The sequence below is a fragment of the Grammomys surdaster genome, unplaced genomic scaffold, assembly GCF_004785775.1.
Source record: "Grammomys surdaster isolate TR1022 unplaced genomic scaffold, NIH_TR_1.0 174, whole genome shotgun sequence".
NCBI lineage: Eukaryota > Metazoa > Chordata > Mammalia > Rodentia > Muridae > Grammomys > Grammomys surdaster.
In genome coordinates this window covers 3,547,616-3,558,747 of record NW_021604622.1, presented here as the reverse complement: position 1 = coordinate 3,558,747, position 11,132 = coordinate 3,547,616, and the positions used below count along the sequence as shown (strand labels likewise).

The 11,132-nt window shown below is 44.2% G+C and overlaps 1 long non-coding RNA gene across 1 annotated transcript; it reads right to left on the bottom strand.

The window, feature by feature from the left end:
• Window positions 1-728: 728 nt before the first annotated feature.
• LOC114621276 lies at window positions 729-7,816 on the bottom strand. Its single transcript, XR_003711408.1, has 2 exons — window positions 7,768-7,816; window positions 729-1,624 (listed from the first exon to the last, which is right to left on the bottom strand). It is a non-coding gene; the product is annotated as an uncharacterized LOC114621276 (long non-coding RNA).
• Window positions 7,817-11,132: the final 3,316 nt, after the last annotated feature.

The following is an 11,132-nucleotide window of genomic DNA, read 5'->3' as shown; positions in this document are numbered from 1 at the left end:
TACAACTCATAGACCACATGAAACTCAAGAAGAAGGAAGACCAAAGTGTTGATGCTTTAGTCCTTCTTAGAAGGGGGAACAGAATATTCACAGGAGGAAATACAAAGTGTGGTGCAGAGACTGCCCCACCTTGGGATCCATCCCATATACAGATACCAAACCCAGACACTATTGTGAATGCCAAGAAGTGCTTGCTGACAGGAGCCTGATACAGCTGTCTCCTGAGAAGCTCTGCCAGAGCCCGACAAATACAGAAGTGGATGCTCCCAGCCAACCATTGGACTGAGCACGGAGTCCCTAATGGATGAGTTAGAGAAAGGACTGAAGGAACTGAAGGGGTTTGCAACCCCATAGCAAAAACAACAATATCAACCAAGCAGACCCCCCCACCCCCCAGAGCTCCCATGAACTAAACCACCAACCAAAGAGTAACATGGAGGGACCCATGGCTCCGCTGCATATGTAGCAGAGGATGGCCTTGTTGGACATCAATGAGAGGGGTGGCTCTTGGTTCTATGAAGGCTCAATGCCCCAGTGTAGGGAAATGCCAGGGTGGGGAGGTGGGAGTGGGTGGATGGGTGGGAGAGCACCCTCATAGAAACAGGGGGAGGGAGGATGGGATAGGGGGTTTCTGGAAGGGAAACTGGAAAAGGGGATAACATTTGAAATGTAAATAAATAAAATATTCAATAAAAAGAAATGTAAATAAATAAAATAACCAATAAAAATCCGTAAAAAAGGATTTACTTAATATGCATATATGAAGATGACTTGGTGATTTGATGTGGGACAAGCCACTTCACCCAGGTTAGCTTTTCAGAGTTAACAGTAGCAGCTCCTGAAGATATTTCACCTCACCAAAGTTTATAGCCACAGCCTTGTCTTTCTCATATGTCCTCTGCCACGTGGTCTTCTGGAGGCATGTGCACCAGCCTATACCTGCTCACTTCTCCTCAGAGGTTGAATTGCTGACATTGCAAGGCTTTCTGGGTAATGTGGCCCTTGTAGATGATCCAATGTCTTTACCTAAATGAGGGTCAGGCATGTATCAGGCTAGTGGGGAAGTATTTTGGGTTATGGGGGTCACAGAACACAACTCAGGACACTCCAAACTCAGTAGTGGCCAGACTACACACACCAACAAGGAAAGGCTCAAGGGAGCTGAAACAAACAAACAAACAAACAAACAAACAAAAGCTTGTTGTTCCTCAACATGGGTTTTGAACTTGCCTCTGTGATTTTTGTTTTTCCTCAGTGAGGAAAGGAAGGACCAACAGCTTTGTGTTGGAAGGACAGGTACCAGCCGTCGTAAGCATTAGGAGCCAGATGGGAAAACTGAGGAGAAAATAGAGTATTCTTTCCATAGTTGGCCTTGGGGCCAACATCTGAGACTTCCAGAACTTAGCATACACTTTTACACCAACATAAAGTCAAACCCAGGGCCAAGAGACGTCGAGACTCGAGTGTGTTGGTCATTGGAAACAGCAGATTCCGAACAGCTGCCCCACTAACAATTCCTTCAGAGGATTCATTTGTGCTGGCTACTTGTCTCTGTCATCTGATCCTTCTCGGCTCTGCAGCACAGATGTGAACTGTGAAGAGAGCATGCCATTGCATTTCATTTCTAAAAAGTGGAAAATAGACAGTTTACCATGGGATGTTTAAAATATGAACACCCTTATCCCCACGAGCACCCGTAGCTTCCTGTAGCAACAGCTCTGGGCAGTTGAGTGTGCCTGTTAATTACTCCTGGTCACGAAACCCTTACGCCTGACTAGAGTTTGGGGCTGGCTTGAGGGCAGCAGCTTGTAGGTACTTGGTTCAGTTCATTTCAGAGTTGCTTGGGATTAGGGGCTATGCCTCACTCCCTTTACACTAGAAACCTTGATTTACTCCTTATGATAATTTGCTGACCTGGGGACCCCAGAAGTCGGGGCATAGCTCATTCTGTGCTTCTAGCATAGGGGCAGACATATAGGAGCCTTGTTTTAAAAGTAAGTTTGCGTCTTTATTGAAAAACAATCACAAAGAGTCAAGCACATATATTTTAAGAGTTCTAATTGATGGCGTTTGGTAAACATTGACTCCCAGAAAGCCAATACTATGGTCAAGGTAGTGACCACACCCACCAGACTCAGGGGCTCTTAAGAACTTAAGCTAGCCTTCCCTACCTCCTCCCACAATTCCTAGATAACCACTGGTCCAGTTCTGTCACTACGGGTGAGGTTTCATTTTCTAGAACTTTATAGCAACACACACACGCACACACACACACACACACACACACACACACACACACACACGGTTTTGATCTGCTTCTTTTCACTGCGCACGCTTGTCTTGAGACTCACCAATACATTATAGATAAATAGTTTCCTTTTTACTACTGGATAGTATTCCATTGCGTGAACCCCAGCAGCCACTTCACAGGCCTGAAAATTAATTCTTGAAGCTATTATTAGGAAGAGGAGATGAGACAATGGGGTATGACTCTATTCTATGAATGTAGGTTCACTCAGGAAGCCAGAATGGTATTGGTAGGTGAGTAGGCCTGAGGGAAAATTTTCTTGTCATCCAAAATCTGTTATGTCTCCTTTTTATAACTGATTTTTGTCTGTGCACTGAACTTTCTGGAATAAAGATTCTATTTGTCAGCCTTCTATGAAGTTATGTGTGGTCATGTGACTGAGCTGTGGTTGACAGAATGAAAGCAGGAGGAGAGTGTGAAATTTTTTAGAAGTCTCCTCGAAGGAGGAAGGATTTACTCCTCTTCGTATTCCTGCTGTCTGGAATGCAGCCATGATGTCTGGTGATCTCGCAGCCATTTTGGGCCAGAAAGGACCTTGAGAATGGGAAGCCCTCTTGGCAGAGAAATAATGAATCGCAGGCTTGGGTTTCTGATATTGCAGAGTGCCACACCAGACCTGAACTAACAACTTCCAGACTTGGTGACTGTGGGGAAAAAATAACTTTCTCTTGTTTCGTTCCATCCCCTTGAAATGTCTTCTCCTCTGTGTGTTTCTGTTGTTTACCATGGAACAGTCCTGTGTAACCATGGTAAGGACAGAGTGAGGTAGACCGAGGAGGACAGAGAGACCTAGAGTAAGAGGCATCTCCATGCTTCTGAGAGACACTTGCATCATGTGGTGACACCCAGCTCTACCACAGGGAGAGAGCTGACTAGAAGTGTGGTATCAACTCCCAGCTCTACCACAGGGAGAGAGCTGACTAGAAGTGTGGTATCAGCTCCCAGCTCTACCACAGGGAGAGAGCTGATTAGAAGTGTGGGATCAGCTGGTAGAATTTCTTTTTGTGAGCTCCAGAGAGCCATTCTCTTACTAATTATTTTAAATCTAAAACAATATCTAGGAATAAAAATTACTTCCATGATCAGGCACCATGTGCTGTCTGGACTCATGCATACACTGTGATATGATCAAACCAGTGGAAGCATACCTAACTCTTCAGACATTGTTTCTTAAGCGTAAAGATATTTGGAGCTTTAAAAACATATAGTTCTTTGCCAACTTCTGTGGTCATTCTGCTGCATAATAATATCAGAATGTCTTACAGCTAGCTCTCTTACCCATTGGTAAGCCTTTCTTAAGTGCTCCCTGCCCTTAAACTCTCCCTGGCTCCCACAAACCATTGTTATACTCTCAACTCCCATGTCTCAATTTGTCTAGAGTCCACATAATATGATTATGTGACACCGTGATGATATCCAGTTCTAACCCCATTGCCACAAACGACAAGACAATATCTTATTTTTATGGCCAAATAGTATTCCATCATACAGAATACGCGTTCCAAACGCGTCTGTGTTCTTTACCCATTCATCAGTTGATTGCATGGTTCTGATACTTGGCTGTGGCATGGCAGATCCTAACATCTCCTTCCAACCATGAAGCTCAGTCCTGTCCATTAAGTTGCCATTCACATTTTAGATTTCTTAAAGCTGTAATGTACTTGGCATTGGTTTATATTCAGCTTGGCGGCTTAGTGATCAACGTGGGCTGTCCTAACTTCAATAATGAAGTGTGCAGACACAAACGCAGGTGTGGAGGTGTGAAGGTGTTTTTTGTACACACCCAGCCTCAGTACCTCATGTCAATTCTTGTGATGGTTGATTCTTAATGGTGTAGTTGCTCGTTATCCTCTTGTTCTTTATTTGAACACACACACACACACCTTAAAGGCACGTGTGCAGATGTTGGTGGGTTTTTTTTCTACCAAACTCAGTGCTTTGGCGCAGGGGTCTTCAGCTTCATTTACTGATTCAGTGGTGCAACCCTTCCTCTAATGGCATCCTTTGCATATTCCTTTGTATGAAACATTTAGCAAAGCGTTGCCAGTTGTCATGGGAGTGGGAGCCAGAGGCTTATTAAGCATACTCTCTTCTCATCCTTTCCCCACACACCCTGGTGGCCTGGAGCTTGACTCACAGGCCTTGTGAACAGGGTGGGAACCAGATTCAGAATGTATAGAAGATCCAGCAAGGGAGCGGAGTGCTATCCTCAGTCCTGCCAAGGCAGGGACCTCAAAACCATGCAGTGTGCATACAGATGGCCTCCAAGACCTGCACTTCATGTTTGTTTAGCCTTGTCCTGATGCAATGTCATCTTGTCAACCCCAGAGGAATGGAACAGCTAGCTCATCACAGATGGTATCAGACACACCCACACATGGATGCTCACAACCAGACCAGTGAGAGAGGAACAAAGTTAACCACAGGGCAAACACAAAAACCGCAGCCACCTTTGGAGGTTGCTTCAGGTCAGCGTTACCTTCATAATACTTGCCAGTGGTTCATGTTTTTATATATACATTTATATATACTCTATTTAATATGTTTATACATTTTAATAAAGTCACAAATAGTGTATATACATGGGTATGTATAAACATCTGTATCTATGTGTGTGAAGACATAATGTGTTTAATGAGAGTGTGTAGTTGTGTATCGTATGTACAGTTATATATACTATACAAACATGTATTTATACATATTATATAGGCTTATACATATAAGCTTCACTTGTGCTTTTTGTCTTATGTCTTATTAAATGTTCGTTGACTGACTTTAGTACACATATATGATGTATTCCGACCACCATTCTCACCCCACTACCCTCTTTTGTGTTCCTCTCATCGATCCCCTTCCCCTTCTCAAGAAGTCTTCTTTCAACATTTGTGTCTCAAATATATATCACATATAGTATTAGCTTAGAATTCTAGATTCCCCATAAGGAGAAGATCATAACATTCTCCTCTCCGAGGCTAGCCTAACTGCTCATCGTGATGACGTATGGTTCTGTCTATGTTCCCCAAGTGACATCATTTCATTCATGGCTGAACAAAGCTTCATTGTGTATATACATTATCTGTTCATATAGCTAACATTGTATCTTTTAAATGGTGTGTTAAGTATTTTTTTTCTACTGCTGCAAAGATACCATGACAAAAGGGGACTTATAAAAGAAAGCATTTGATTGGGGCTCATTAGAGTCCATGACTATCACGGCAAGAAGCACAGTGCTGAAGCAGCTGAGGCACATCTTAAGACATATGGGGTAGAGAAAGGGTTAAATGGAGATGGTGTAGACTTTTGAAGCCACAAAACCCACCCCAGGGACACACTGCCTAATTCAACAAGACCACACCTCCTAATTCTTCCAAATAACTCTACCTACTGGGGACCAGGTATTCAAACATCTGAGTCTATGTGCGAGCATTTGTGTGTGTGTGTGTGTGTGTGTGTGTGTGTGTGTGTGTGTGTGTGTGGAGAGAGAGAGAGAGAGAGAGAGAGACAGAGAGAGAGAGAGAGAGAGCGAGAGAGAGAGAGAGAGAGAGAGCGAGAGAGAGAGAGAGAGAGAGAGAGAGAGAGGTGCCCTATGTGTATAAGTATATATGCATGCCATAGTACATGTGTGATGGCCACAGAAAGACTTCGTATATAGCAGGTCCTTTTCTTCCCCCTTTACCTGAGTTCCAGGCATTGGATTTGTGTCCCTAGGCTTGCATGGTGAGTACCTTTACCAGCCATCTCCTCAGCCTGATAATTTTGTTTGATAGTAAAATGGTAATGCTGAAATGATTTCTTTAAAAAAGAGTTGTATTTTTAAGTGTGTGTGTGTGTGTGTGTGTGTGTACAATGCATGTAGGTATTTAGGGGAATCCAGAGGCACTGGATCCTTTGGAGCTGTAGTTATAGGTAGCTGTGTGCTGCCATGTGAGTGTGGGAGATTGAACCGAAGACCCCTGCAAGAGCAGCGCATGCTCTTAACTGCTGAGCTCTCTGTCCAGCCTACATGGAAATGATTTCTCCCTGCCAGTCCCAAGTAGGCATTCAACGTTTTAAAGTTATTTGACCTTCAATGGCTATTTTATGAAATAGGAGCTATAATTCTTCACAGAGTCACAGAGAAGTTCAGTCGATTGCCCAACACCACACAGCAAACATGTGGTAAGGCTGGAATTCAAACTCAGGAATCCTGGCTACAGGGCCCATGGTCTTAATGGATTCCACATCTTAGGAGAACTGTCCATATTTAAACAATAAAAGTCCAAATGCAGTGTGGCTACCAAACATCTTGTGTTGTCTGCGGAACTCACTTTTCCAAGCTGTGGAAAATTCCCTTGTTATCCAATGATGCTGGGGATGAGAGAAGAAACTGAACTGAGCCTGGGGTCCAGGCCTTTTGGTGTTGTAGCTCCACGTCTTCTCTCTGCCATACGGCTCTCTAGGAAGGCCATTGGGCCATTCATCAGTGTTCTCTGGGAAAGGCATCCAGCTGCTGGCAGGGAAGGGAAATACCCAGGCCAGAGCTGTCTGTGGGACAGTGTCAGTTTTGGTTGTATTATTGTCATCTTTCATGGTTCAAAAGATGTCTGAGGGTTGGCATAAGGCTACTTTACTTTCTATAGACACATTTTCTGATCTCGAGGTTTACAGATTGTAGCAGTAAAATTGGAAACTGTGAACAGTGTCGGTCCATTGTGTGTGAACGGTGTCGATCCATTGTGTGTAGTTGGTCATGTGACCCTCTACGTGGTCATGTGACCTCTCTAAGGTGGTGAGAGATATCTAGCTCTGTCTCCAACTTTGGTGGCTGCTTGGGGAATCAGGAGTCACCATAGCAGCTGGTGCGGTGGTGCTTGAGGACATGGGCTCATTTTTGCCCTTCTGGATTGAATGATGCCTTCATGAATGGAGGGGCATACTCCTACTGAAGGGCACAGGGCTGTGTTTCCAAAGAGCTTGAGTGTTTAGTTATTACACATAGTGTGCAATGCATCACACAGATACACCTGGTCTATAAAGCAGGCTTTGAGATAACTAGTTTCTTTGTTCTTAAAAGAAGCTAAAAATTAAAATTACATAAGAATGCTCAGAACATTGCTGGTATCTAGTGAAATCAAATTAGTGGTGGTTTGTTGGGGTGATATTTAGAAAACAGTGCCCGGTCTGGCTTGTTCCCAGGCAGCTACCATGTTCCCGCTGCTCCTTGGCTCTGACTGGGGCTCTGGCTAACTAGATACAAAGGCCCTGGCACCCACAAGATGCCAGTGTGGGGGATGGCTCTGCCAATCCACCACACTGCATCCACAAAGCTCCGCTGAACCCCAGACAATATCTGCCATCCTCGCAGTACCCGGTAGAAACGAGACTCTTAAAGCTTAATGATTATCTAAAGGATTTATGTATTTAGAAATGCTCGATCAACAAGATGCCCACACAATTAGAGTTGTTACCCAATATCTAACCTTTTGATAGAAGTTGCTACCCAGGACAGCTTTCGACCCATCTGCAGTTCTCCATGGCTGATAGCCTCCTTCTTCTCCTCTCCTTCCTCTCTTTTCCCCTCCCCTCCTCTTTTTCTCCCCTCCCCTTCCTCTCTTCTTCTCTTGGCTCCACCTCCTCTTCTACTGCCTAATCACCAAGCTCCACTGCGAATACAATGTAGCAGAATAAATATCCTGCTACAATGGTTTATTAAGTCCACTGTTCTGTTTCAAGCCCACCTTCTCCCATTTGCCTTGTAGCCTTCTTACCAAACCCACCTCTGTGCTATCTCTGAACATCAAACACGACTGAATCATAGCATGAATCTCATGGAATAGTGATGACTGCAGATCCACCACCTCTCTTACCCTATGTGCTTCTTGAAGGTAGAACTTACAAAAGAGTATCAACTACATGCTTGTACAAAGGAGGGGAGATATGAAGAACTGAATTCTAAGACAGGGTATGTACACCACCAGGGCATCTTGGGCTTCTGTTTCAGAGAAGGAGATACTTTCTCCTTGGATGTGGATCAGGGAATACTGTGGCTGTTACTTTGTGATTTGGTTATGTTATATGGATAAGACCTGAAGATAAAATTTAGGTCTCATATTAGTTGGTGTAGTGTTAATCTAAAGTGAAGGTAGGTCTGTTGTAATTGGGTGAGAGACTTTTAAAAAGATCTGTGCCATTCTTTATGGGGGAGAAATGGATCTAGCTGGCTTTGAAGATGCCAACAGCCATGTTTTAACAGGGCCCATGGAGGGAACCACAAGGGAAGAACCTGAAGGAGACCTCAAAGAGTTAATTATCAGCCCACAGTTGGGAAGAAAAAAGGAAGCCCTGCTATACAGCCACAGGGAATTGAGCACCGCCAACTCCCAAATGGGCTTACATAAGTGGTTTCCCCAGTCGAGCCTCCAGACAGGGACACAGCCAACCAGCACCTCGATTCTAACTGTATGAGCCCCCATGCAGAGGATCAGTTGTGCCTGGGCTCCTGATATTCGAAGAGTAGGAAGTAACACACGCCAGTTGCTTTAAGCAACAGAGGTTGTGGTTGTTCACCACACAGTGGGAGAAAACTAATACAGTCTGCAATTTGTAAACGCTTGTTGACATGAATCAGGGAAGTATAATATTTAAAATCAATCTTGACTAATGTTTTAGCCAACTGTAACAAGGTAGACTTCACAAAGCGCTGCCATCTTCCTTTGGGTCTTGTAGCCATGCATTCAGTTTAACCTACTACCCAAATTTCCATGAATCCTGGCTTCTGGCTGTGTGGAGATAGGAAGTGATATTCTCTCCAGCGTCGTTCAGCATTCTTGAGAGATAAAATGGATAAAAATTGATGTTGAAATGAGACCACCATCGCTCTCTGTCTGCTTACCATGTACAGAGCTCAGGGTGATTAGAAAATGGGAAACACATGTGAAATGCTCAGCCCTCTGTTAGTCAAATCGAATTTACATAGATCAGTTTTCCTAGGGGACACTAAGTTAGCTGAACTTAAGCAATTAGAAAAAAAATAAAACAAAACTAGACCCCCTTTTGCTAAAGCCAAAAAAACATGGATGAGTTAAACCATATCAGATGTAATTGTTTGTTTTGAGAAGTGTTTGGTTTGGTGTGTGTGTGTGTGTGTGTGTGTGTGTGTGTGAATGTTTGTGTGTGCTCTTGTGTGTTTGTGTGTGTGTGTTTGCATGTGTCTCTTTGTGTGCATGCGTACGAAGGGAAACAGAAAAAGCTGGCCTTGCAAGTTCTTAAGCTGCCATGGTTGAAATCGAATCCATGTGACTGAGTTCTGCCAAAGCCATCAATACTGAGGGTCACCCATGACCCAGGTCAGGGCCTCTACACGCCCTCTATTCCATTATCAATCACCTTAGGGATTGCGGCAGTCAGAGGGACTGCAAACAAGGCTGAAAACAAAATTGAGCCCAACCCTGGGCTGGTGCTCCAGGATCTCGAGCTGCCGCTCCAGAGGCTCCTCCTTGTGGTCCTTCCATTCAGAGAACCACGCTGCCATGGCCACCCTTTCCAATTTTGTTTGCCTTTGGCTAAACACAGCTTCCTGTTTCTAAGAAAAGAGACGCAGAGCCCTCTGATGGCCTCCCAGACAGTCTAGGAGGCTTTATGGATACCACACTCCTCTTAGCATACAATAATTTGATGAGTTAAGTGTAAATGGATCAGAGACATATGGACCATATTTTTTCGGGAAATACACATGGGTCAGGGACGTAAATAGGGTTGTTGTGGGGGTGGAGGGAAAGGGATTGCTTGGAAAAATGTGGTTTGGGTCTTGCCAATTGCAAAATGCTTGAAATAAATAATCTGAGATGTTTTGCCCAGCCTAGAGTGTGGCTGGATTCACCCTTTTCTTCTATTTACATGTCACTTTCATGCTCGGCTCACACGCCAATGCTGGCTTGGGTCTTAGATGGATGGTTATATATCCAACTATTTGGAAGGTCATTGCGTGTGACTATTTGGAAGGCGGGGGGGGGGGCTCTGCCCATGAAGGCTGGAGAACTGCTGGGGAAGAGGTGAGCATGTGCAAGCTTCTATCTCCAGGCCAAGTGGTACCGTGGGTTCTCTGGAATGTTCCATTTGTCGAGGCTGAAAAATCTAGGCCATGATAGCAAGACAAGGGTAACTTGAGGACGTACCTCAAGCTTGGTTTCTTCATCTCTGAAAGAAGGACAGTAATATTTACTGTAGCCTCTACAGTATAGATGTATAGAATCCAGGGGTGTGGCCTCTAAAGTTGTGTTCGGGAGTCAGCCCTTTAGTTCTAACATTTGTATGAATCTGGGCAGCTTTTTAGTCCCTTTGTGCTTCTTTAGTCTGAACAATGGAACATATTTGTCAGAGTTACACTGCAGTAACAGATACTTGAGATAGATTCAAAGTAGAAAGCTTTAGTTTTTCACTCACAGTTTCAGAGGTCTCTATCCATGATCAACCATCAGTGGTGTTTTGGGCCTGTGACAAGTCTGTATATTAGGACAAGGAGTGTTCAGAGAAGAGTCCTGCTGGCCCCATGGCATTAGGAAACAAAGAGAGAGGGAAGGGGGCATGACTTCAAATATCTCCTTCATGCCCAAGCTCCTAGTCGCCTAACTTCTACAAAGCCTCATCTTCCAAAGGGAATACCACCTCCCAACAACACTGCCCACCAATGGTGACAATGCTTTCTATATTTGGGCCTTAGGGGAGTGTCTAAGAACTAAGCTATAGTATGGGACAATATGAGGGTCCATTAGACAGGGTTACCTTGAGGATTTTGAGTGTTCATACATGTAACAAAATTAACCCAGGGGCTAGAGAGAAAGGTCAG